Source organism: Petaurus breviceps, unplaced genomic scaffold (assembly GCF_028583685.1).
Source record: "Petaurus breviceps papuanus isolate PSGF00001 unplaced genomic scaffold, PetGlider_PUasm1.0 689, whole genome shotgun sequence".
Taxonomy (NCBI): Eukaryota; Metazoa; Chordata; class Mammalia; order Diprotodontia; family Petauridae; genus Petaurus; species Petaurus breviceps.
Genome location: NW_027186458.1, coordinates 2,641,655 through 2,652,720, shown reverse-complemented (window position 1 = coordinate 2,652,720; position 11,066 = coordinate 2,641,655). Strand labels below are relative to the sequence as shown.

Below are 11,066 nucleotides of genomic sequence, written 5' to 3'. Positions count from 1 at the left end.
CAAGCATTCGCTTTTTGTTCATCTGTTTCAGTTGTGTCTGACTCTTCATGACCCCACTTGGGGTTTTCTTGGCAAAGATGCTGAAGTGATTTGCCATTTCCTCCTCCAGCTCACTTTTTACAGAGTTAAGTGCCTTGCCCAGAGACACACAGCTAGGAAGGGTCTGAGGCCAGATTTGAACTCAGAAAGATGCATCTTTCTGACTCCAGGCCTTGCCCTCTATTCACTGTGCCCCTAGCTGCCCACACATTTATTAGATACCTACAGTGTGGCAGGTGCTCTGTGAAAAGGCAAAAAATCTCCACTCTCATGGATCTCCCAGTCTAAGTTGGGGCAGGAGGAGAGAGACCCTTGCATAGAGCTGTGAACAAGCCAGATAAATACAGAATGAGGAGGACATAAGTGCATTGAGAAGGTGCTATCAAAGGCACTTACAAATGTTTATTGAATGAATGCATAGATGGATGAAGGTTGAAGCAACTTGGCCAAAGCCACACCTGTAACAAATGACAGGGACTCACCCGAGGTCTTTCTGACTATAGGCTCAGCACCCTGACTGATGTACCGTGCTTCTTTCTTCCTACACAGCACTTAAGCAAGCACCTTCCTGCCTTCAAATGGTGGTTGCGAGAGACGTGCCAGTGAGATTTAGGTTAGGGACACCATTTACTTTGGTTAATGTCATTGTCATTGTTATTATTAGGTAAGCCAAATGAAAAGAAAGATTACCCCCATTTTACAGATGCGGAAACCAAAGCTCTTATCCCTGACTCCCCTGCTGGCATCTACATGAATAGAGGTTCTTTCCTGCCAACGTTTGGGGTTTCTCCATTTTATAGCCTGCCAAAGCCCTCTGTCAGATGGCTTTTAAAAGACACACTTAAGAACGCAGTTTGAACCTAGCAAAAGCATTTTTAAATGGAGTTAGGCAGTGGTTTCCTCCTAATTGCCAAAATACAGAAGGACTTTCTGGGAAGGGAGGGGGACATCCAAGAGGCAGGAAGGAAAACAGAAATGGGAAGAACATCTGGTTTGGCCCAGAGATCCAAACTGAAAATTGCTCAGGAGCTCAGGACAAATATAATTCATGCTGCTGATATTTTTCCTAAGTCCCCAAAGCTTCCCTCTCGCCCATTCGGCTTTCCTTTCTGGAAATTTTCAGGTTTTGTCTTTCTGTTCCAAAGCCTCCAACCTCGGTCTTCCTCCCTTAGGCTCCATCAGAGTTGGAGGAGTTGGCTATGCTCAGCGGCTAAGGCCAGTTTTGGCTGTAAGGACATGTGTGCAAATCCTTTTCAGTTTTCAAAAACTGTGTCTTCTTTCTCTCACATTTTATCAACTAGCATTGAAAGGAAGGATTTCAGAAAAAGCTAGCCAGGATATATTCTTGGGCACACTGCTCACTCCTTTGTAAGTATATCTTTTCCTTCAAGAATCTGAGTCAATTAAAAGAGCATTAATTGAGCACCTACTGTGTTCCAGGTATGGTGCTATGCTCTAAGGCTCGAGGTAGGAACTGGACCTGTGATTTTATTGGACCAGGGTCTAAAGATACATAGACAAAAAAAAAGTTATCTCTGACCTCAAAGAGCTTGCATTTTAGTTTTATTTGGAGAGGGAGAATATGTTAAATATGTTAATTAAATATGAAGCTATAAAAAGTAATTTCTGGGTGGAGAGTGACAGCAATTGGGAGCATTAGATTTTGTAGAAATTAGTATTTGAACTGAGTGATCTTTGAAGTAAGGTAGGGTTTATATTAGGTGGAAGTGAGGAAGAAAGCATTTCAGTGATGAGAGACAGCCTCCGCAAAGAAATGGAGATGGGAGATGGAATTCTGTATACTGAAAACAGGAAATAGTCTAGTTTTCTTGAATTCTAGAGTGTGAGAAAGGAAGCAATGTATAATATAGATGTCTGGGAAAGTAGGATAGAGCCATATTGGCTTTAAATGGCAATCTGGAACTTGTATTTGGCCCTAGAGGTCATAGGGAACTAATAAGGTTTATTGAACAGGAAAGGGGCATGGTCAGATTTGTGTTTTAGGCATTTCACTTTGACATTTCTGTGGAGCTGTGGATTAGAGAGCTGCAAAACCACTTAGGAGATTATTACAATTGTCTGAGACAGTGGTGACATGGTCTTGAGCTGGGGTGGTAGCCATGTGCATGTGTGGAAGGGGATGGGTGTGAGAGATTTCACTGAGGCAAAATCAGTAGGACTTGGCAAGTAGTTAGACACAGGGGAATGTGAGGGAGAGGGAAGAATCAGAATTGACTTTGAGCTGACTGAATGCAGAAATAGGTGAGTTCAGATGATTACTTTTTTTGGGGGGGGTAGATAATGACTTTTGTTTTGGATATGTTGAATTTGAGATGCTTATGAGACAATCTCACTGGTGATGTCCAATAGGCAGTTGGTGATTCACAACTTATGATTGTACCTGAAGACAGACTTGAATTTTATCTAAATCTATATACACCCATTGATATAGATAGACATGAATATCTTTATTTATCTTTGCCTAAATAGCTGCATATCTCTCTACATAAAATATGCATGTTGTTAGATGTTGAATTCATGGAAACCAATGAGTTAACTGAGAGACAATGTGGAGAAAGAAGAGAAGGTCCAGAGCAGATCCTTGGGGTACACCCATGCATGAGAATAGAGCAAGAGTGATCCAGTAAAGGAGCCCGAGAATGAGCAGCCAAATAAGGTCGAAGAGAGCCAGAAGTGTCAGGAAAATGTAGGGAAGGGGATGTAGGAGAAGAGGGTGACCAGCTGTATCAAATGCAGTCAAGAGGTCAAGACAGAAGAAGACCGAGAAAAGAATATTGGGTTAGGAAATTAAGGAGCGACTGATAACTCTGGAAAGAGGGCTTTCAGTGGCCGGATTAGGACAGAGTGAGGAGAAAGGGAATTCTGACCTGCTCTGGGAATGGTATTATCAGTAATTTCCCTTTTCTGAGTAGAGGATCTTTCAGAGTGATGTGCCATGGCTAGAGTGCTTGATTCAGGTCAGACAGAGCAGCACCTAATGCTGGCTACTGACAATAGCTGTTTGACTCTGATTATTGTCTAACTTTTATGGACCTCAGTTTCCTCACGTGTGAAATGGGGAAAATAGCAATCACAGTATTTACATTCAGAGGTGGCATGACACAATTAATAGGGAACTGACCTTGGATTCAAAAATCCCTAGAATCAAGTCTTGCCTCTAAACACAGATTGGTTATGTGAACTTGGGTAAGTCACTTACCTTCTCAGTGGTCCCATATAGCACACTAACATTATAAGCTGTAAAGATACACACACTTATACAATTATGTGTGTGAATACATTTATGTATATGTATATATGATAAATTGGAAAAATCACAGAGGGAAGGCACTAAAATGAAGGGAAAGACTTCTTGCAGAATGGGAGACTTAAGCTGAACCTTGAAGGAAGCCAAGGGAAAGAGATGAAGAGAGAAAATCGTAGGCATGGAGGACAGCAAGGGGAACTATCTGGAGCTGAGAGATGGACGATCATGTGTAAGGAATAGCAAAGGGTCACAAAGTACATGGGGGAGAATAAGGTATAGAAAAGACTAGAAAAATGGAAAGGCACCAGTTTCTGACAGATTTTGAAATTCAAACAACAGAAGATTTTATTGAATTATGGAGGTAATAGGAAGGCACTGGAATTAATAGAAAAAATACAATTTAGTATCTGAGTAGAAGATTGAAGTGGGGGGGATCCTGTGGCCTCAAGGCTATGTGTGGCCCTCTAGGTCCTCAGGTGTGGCCCTTTGACTGAATCCAAACAGAAGATTTAAATTTTGATTTCAGTCAAAGGGCCACACTTGAGGACCTAGAGGGTCACATGTGACCTTGAGGTCACAGGTTCCCCACCCCTGCTCTAGAGTATAATAAGATAATTCTGGCAGGGAAACTATACAGGAGGCTATTGTAATAGCCCAGGTGGGAGGTGAGGAGGACCTGAACCAGGGTAGTTACAGTGTCAGAAGAGAGGTGCAAATATACAATATATTACAAAGATCTTGTCAGGAATTGACCATTGATTGAATATAAGGTGTGAGAGAGAGTAAGGAGTCAAAAGATGGTGCCTATGTTGTGAGCCTACACAGTAATAGAGAGGAGGGTAGGAAAGGGGCAGGTCTGGTGGAAAGAGAATGAGTTGAGAATTAGACATGCTGAGTTTAAGACGTCTCTAGGACATCCAGTTGGAGATGTCTAAGAGGGGACTCAGTGGATAGAGTGCCTGGCCTGAAGTAAGGAAAACTCATCTTCCTTAGTTCAAATTTGGCTTCAGACACTTATTAACTATGTGACACTGGGCAAGTCACTTAGCTCTGTTTACCTCAGGTCCTCATCTATAAAATGGGCTGGCAAAGTTAAATGGCAACACACTCCAGTATCTTCGTCAAGAAAACCCCAAATGAGGTCACAAAGAGTTGAACATGACTGAAATGACTTAATAACAAAAACAACCTTGAGATGGAGAAGGAAATGGCAAACCACTTTGCCATGAAAACCCTAAATGGGGTCAGGGAAGATTGGACATGACTGAAGTTACTCGACCACAACAACAACAAGAAGCACCTAGGGAGGTGAGAGTAAAAGGTCAGGACAGAGGTTATGACTGGGTAAATAGATCTGAGAGTTTTTGTATAGCAATGATAATTGAAACCATGGTAGGTGAGGAGATCACCAAGCAATGAGTATGGAGGAGTCTAGAGGAGGATAGAGAACAGAACCTTATGGGACCCTCATTGTTAGGGGGCATGTTGGGGATGAAGATTCAGCAAAGCAGACAAAGAAGAAGAGGTAAGTGAGGGAGGAGAACCAGGAGAGAGCTGTATCACAAAGACCTAGAAAGAAAAAGGAGCTAGTGACGGTGTCAAAGACTACAGAGTCTGCATGAATGAAGACTGAGAAAATGGCATTAGTTTTGACAATTAAGACATCACTGGTAACTTATCTTGAGAAGTTTTGGTTGAATGGTATTGCAAGCCAGCCTCCAAAAAGTGTGAGAGGAAAGAAGTGGAGTGACAAGGGCAGTGCCAAGATGGCGGAGTAGAAACAGGACTTCCATGTAGCTCTGACTTCTACCTCCTCCAATACATGTAAAAAATGACTCTAAAAAACTTTAGAGCTACAGAACCCACAAAGTGACAGAGAGAAACAAATCTCTTGCTGAAGGCAGCCTGGCAGGCCAGCAGAAAGGGGCCATTGTAGCGCTCTGGAAGCTTAGGGGAGTTCAGGCTGAGCCATGGTCTTAGCACCATGGCAGCCCCAACCAGCAGCAGCTGGAGCAGACTTCATGAGAGTAAATCACCAGCAGCTAGAGCAGTTTCCAGGTTTCTCAATCTATAAATGCCAAAGACAAAGTAAAAGGTCAGTGTGGAACTTGGTTGGTCCAGGGTAGGATAGAAGACTGCGATCTGGCTGCTAACCCCAGAGTGAGAAGCAGCAGACACATGGTGGCTGCAGCCGCTAATGTGTGGCTGCTTCCAGAGCTCATGGCCTGCAGAATGTAGGAGGACCAAGTGACCATTCAGAGGATAATCCCTCTTGCTTTGACCTGCTTGGATCTGAATCGCAGTCTTGGGTGGTCGTCCTGGGGTGTGGGGGCTATAGAAAGGGTGCCCATCGAATAGCTCTGGCAGCTGGAAAAACCCAAGCGATTTGGGACAAAGCTCCCTCCACTCTGGAAGCAGAGCTCTACTGTGGCAAAGAGCTCAAAAGTCAAGTAATTGGTTGCCAATATGAGCAAGCAGAGGAAGCACAAACAGACCATAGAATCCTTTTTTGGGGACAAAAAGGATCAAAGCATGGAGTGGGTGGAAGACATTGAAGTCAGAACCCCTGCATTAAAAGCCCCCAAGAAAAATATAAACTGGTTACAGGCCATAGAGGAGTGCAAGAAGGATTTTGAAAAGCAAGTGAGAGAATTGGAGGAAAAATTGGGAAGAGAAATGAGAATAATGCAAGAAAATCATGAAAAGTGAGTCAATAGCCTGCTAAAGGAGACCCAAAGATACGCTGAAGAAAATAACACCTCAAAAAATAGACTAATTCAAATGGCAAAAGAGGCCCAAAAAGCCAATGAGGAGAAAAATGCTTCAAAAAGCCAAATTTGCCAGCTGGAAAAGGAATTTCAAAAATTCAATGAAGAGAATAATTCCTTCAAAATTTGACTGGAGCAATCGGGAGCTAATGACTTTATGAGAAATCAAGATACTATAAAATAGATCCAAACAAATGAAAAAATAGAAGACAATGTGAAATATCTCATTGGTAAGACCACTGACCTGGAAAATAGATCCAGGAGAAATATTTTTAAAATTACTGGACTACTGAAAGCCATGATCTTTGAAAAAGAGCCTAGACACCATCTTTCAAGAAATTATCAAACAAAATTGCCCTGATATTTTAGAACCAGAGGGAAAAATAGAAATTGAAGGAATTCACCAATCACCTCTTGAAAAAGTTCCCAAAAAGAAAAACCCTAGGAATATTATAGCAAATTCTAGAGTCCCAGGTCAAGGAGTAAATACTGCAAGCAGTCAGGAAGAAACAATTTGAGTATTGTGGAAACACAATCAAGATAACACAAGATCTAGCAGATTCTACATTAAGGGATCACAGGGCTTGGAATATGATATTCCAGAGGTCAAAGGATGTAGGATTAAAACCAAGAATCACCTACCCAGGGAAAATATGGTCATTCAATGAAATATAAAATTTTCAAGCATTCTTGATGAAAAACCATAGCTGAACAGAAAATTTGACTTTCAAATACAAGAGGCAAGAGAAGAATGAGAAGGTAAACAGGAGAAAGAAATCATAAGGAACTTGTTAAAGTTGAACAATTTACATTCCTACATGGAAAAATTATAATTGTAACTCATGAGACTTTTCTCAGTATGAAGATAGTAGAAGGGAATATATATGTATATATATATATACATACACATATATGTATGTATAGGAGGGTATATGTATATACAAATATGTATGTGATTGTGGGCATTTGTATCTTCTTGTATATATAGACAGAGGGCACAGGGATGAGTTGAATATGAAGGAATGCTATCTAACAAATAAAATTAAGAAGTGAGAGAGGAATTTATAGGGAGAAAGAAGAAAGGGAGCAACAGATTAGGGTAAATTATCTAATATAAAAGAGGCAAGAGAAAATTGTTACAATAGAGGGGAAAAGCAGGAAGGTGAAAGGGAATGGGACAACCTGATTCTCATTGAATTTGGCCTAAAGAGGGAATAAGATACACACTCAATAGGGCATCTTACCCTACAGGTAAAAGGGGGTGTAGGGGATAAGAGTGGGGGATGGTAGAAGGGAGCGCAGATTGGGGGAGAGGGTTGTTAGAAGCAAACATTTTTGTAAAGGGATAGGGTCATAGGAGAAAATATATTAAATGGGGGGCACGATAGGATTGAGGGAAATATCATTAGTCTTTCATAATATAATAATTATGGAAATGTTTTGCTTAACTACACATGTACAATCTATATTGAATTGCTTATCTTCCCAGTGGGGGTGGGTGAGGAGGGAAGAAGGGAAAAAAATCTGGAACTCAAAGTTTTAAAAACAAATGTTAAAAAAAATTTTTTTACATGCAACTGGGAAATAAGATATACAGGTACTAGGGTATAAAAACACATCTTGCCATCCTAGAAAGATGGGGGGAGTGGGGGAGGATATAAGAGAGGACAGATTGGGGGAAGCAGTATTCGGTAGGCTTGATATTTTTGGGTGGAGTGGGTAGGGGGAAGACAAGGAGAGAAAAATTGTAACTCAAAATTTTGTGGAAATGAATGGCAAAAACTAAAAATAAATAATTAACAAGTGGAGCGAGCTGTTGTAAGAGGTCTTTTCAAGGAGCATAGCCCCCAAATGTAGGAGCAATATAGAATGATAGCTAGTGGAGATGGGGAGAAATAAGTGAAAATTAAAAAACAATACATTTAATATTTGTTTATTTTTAACATTCTTTTTTTTTGAATTCCAAATTCTCTCCCTTCCTCCATTTCCTTCCTCAGCCATTGAGAAGGCAAGCAAAATGATATCAATTATACATGTGAAATAATGCAAAACATATTTCCATATTCACCATATCACAAAAAAAGCAAAAAACAGGGGGGAGAAAATTATAGTCATTCCTCAACATTCCTGACATTCCCAGAGATTTGGGTGCAGGACCCCTGTGAATGTGAAAAACCACATATAACTCCAGGACCCATCCCCAAACTTGATCTTTAATAATTCTGATCATGTTGATTTAACACATAAAACAAGCAAAACAACACAGTGTTTTTACCCATAAGAAGTTGCAGTTTCTATGGAGAAAGATTAGTATCTCTTACATTATGAAGTCTTTGCAGCAACTCATGTAGTTGTAGCAATTGCTTCATAGATTTCCTTCTCAAAAAAAAAAAATGCACAAAATACAATGATCGCTAAGGGAGGAAATCATCTGCCTAAGTCTCGATGATAGAACAAAGAGGAACCATTCCCAAGAGAGTGCATAGCCCACAGTTCTTCATCAAGTTGAAACTTTTAACAAAATGTAGCAGTTTATAATAAATTTATGTATGTATACTTATGGTAGCAAGTTAAACATAGATGAATAATATATAGTATTTATGCATTTATGACTATTTTTAAAAGTTTACATATGGGAGTCATCTGTGATTTTTCTGCAGTACTTGAAAATCTCCAAAAATTTCCATTTAATTATGAATGGACAGTCCACAAGTAACCAAAAACCACGAATGTGAAATCTGCAAATGTTGAGGGAGGCTTGGACTTCAATCTGCCCTCAGAGTTCATCAGTTCTCTCTCCAGAGGTAGGTAGCACTTTTTCATCATACATACTTTGGAATTGTCTTCTATCATTGTATTGATCAGAATAGCAAAATCTTTCACAGTTAGCCCTCATTACATTGTTGTTACTGTTCACAATGATCTCCTGATTCTTCTTGCCTTACTTTTTATCAGTTCATATAGGTATTCCCATGTTTTTTTTCTTTTTGTTCTGAAATCACCCCACCATCATTCCTTTCTTTTTCTTTTGTTTGAACAAGTTAATCATGATATATTTACCCACAGAATGGGTAGAAAAAGGATGAATGATAGCACAAATAGGTGCATATGGAATTGAGTAAATTAATAGACCTGAAGTTTGGTGATTAATGGATTGATGTCAATTTTGATAAAGATATTTATGAATGCATGAGTTGATTTATTGATTGATTAAAAACCACTATTGATGCACTTGTCATGAACCAGGTATTGTGTTAGATTTGCAAAAAAACAAAAGTGAAACAGTCCCTGCCCTTTTAAGCAATCCTGTTATACACTGGGGAAACAAATACAAAAATATAATACAGTTCCTGTCTTCAAGGAACACATTCCAATATAAGGAGACACTCCACATGCAGGCAATAGTGGTGAGGGAAAGAAATTTTGATCTAGGAAGTAACAGAGTTGATGAGTTGATCCGCAAGTCAGTCAACTGATATTTGAAATTGTCCATTTTATATTTTACCAATTACATGTAAGAAAAATTTTTAATATTCATTTAAAAAAATGAGTTAGAAATTTTCTCCTTCCCATTGAGAATGCAAGCAATTTGATATAGGTGATACACGTGGAGTCATGGAAAACAGATTTCTTTATTATTCATGTTGTGAAAGAAAACACATACCAGGAAAAAAAAGACAAGGAAAAAAATAAAAAAAAAGTTTTCTTTCATCTGTATTCAGACCCCATCAATTCTTTCTTTGGAGATGGATAGCATTTGTCATCATGAGTCCTTTGGAAATGTCTTGGATCATTCTGAGAATGATCACACCTAGAATAGTGAAGTCTATCATAGTAGATGATTGCACAATATAGCTTTTACTACTTAATACTCTTCTGGTTCTGCTCACTTTACTTTGCATCAGTTAATGTAAGTCTTTTCAGGTTTTTATTTCCCCCGAGAGCATCTTGTTCATCATTTCTTATAATACAATGATATTCTGTTCCAATCATATGCAACAACTTGTTCAACCATTCCCGAATTGATGGGAATCCTCCAATTCTTTGACACCACAAAAGAGCTGCTATAGATATTTTTGTGTAGACATAATAATGGTATTACTGAGTCAAAAGGGTATGCATAGTTTTACATAGCCCTTTGGACAGAGTTCTGAATGGTTGGATCAGTTGGATCAGTTCACAACTCCACCAACAATTTATTAGTGTCTCAATTTTCCTGTATCCCCTCCAGCATTTGTCATTTTCCCTTTCTGTCTTATTAGCCAACCTGATAAGCATGAGGCAGCACCTCAGAGTTGTTTTAATTTGCTTTTGTTCTAACCAGTAGAGATTTAGAGTTTTTATATGACTATATATAGCTTTGATTTCTTCATCTGAAAACCGAATCCTTTGGCCAATTATCAATTGGGGATTGACTTATATTATTATAATTGCGACTCAATTCTCTATATTTGAGAAATGAAGCCTTTTATCAGAGAAACTTGCTGCAAAAATTTTTCCACAGTTATGATTACTATGTATTTCCCTCCATCCAGTTTTTCCCTGTTTATCTTTCTGTCTCCTTTCACTTTGTCCCTCCTTAAAAGTATTTTGCTTCTGACCACCATCTCTTCCAGTGTGTCCTCCCTTCTCTTTTCTAGCAAAATATAGTTTCTCTGATTATTTCTTTCAATTAGAGATATATTTTTTTTTTACTTTGTCTGGGAACATGATTACTACCCCTGTCTTTTTATTTTTACTTCCCCTTAAGCAGAAGAATTCTGCTTCAGTCCTTTCTTTTAATTGTGTGTGTGTGTGTGTGTGTGCACCCATGTGTTGTAAACAATAAATTGTTGGATTCTGGTTTCTTACCCATTCTGCTATTCACTTTGGTTTATGGGTGAGCTCATCCCATTCAAATTCACAGTCTGGATGAATAACTGAATAACTATGTATTTCCCTTGATTCCTTCTTCTTCTTCTTCTTCTTCTTCTTCTTCTTCTTCTTCTTCT

General features: G+C 39.1%; 1 long non-coding RNA gene across 3 annotated transcripts in view; it reads left to right on the top strand.

Moving 5' to 3' along the window:
* Positions 1 to 1,225: 1,225 nt before the first annotated feature.
* Positions 1,226 to 11,066, top strand: part of LOC138174501 (uncharacterized) — a 189,719-nt gene continuing 179,878 nt past the window's right edge. For 2 of the 3 annotated variants that reach the window (XR_011171752.1, XR_011171751.1), the window contains exons 1-2: positions 2,114 to 2,301; positions 8,736 to 8,879. This is a non-coding gene — a long non-coding RNA (uncharacterized lncRNA). Of the gene's footprint in view, positions 1,408 to 2,113; positions 2,302 to 8,735; positions 8,880 to 11,066 lie in introns of those variants that run through there. The other variant, XR_011171753.1, reaches the window with a different exon arrangement.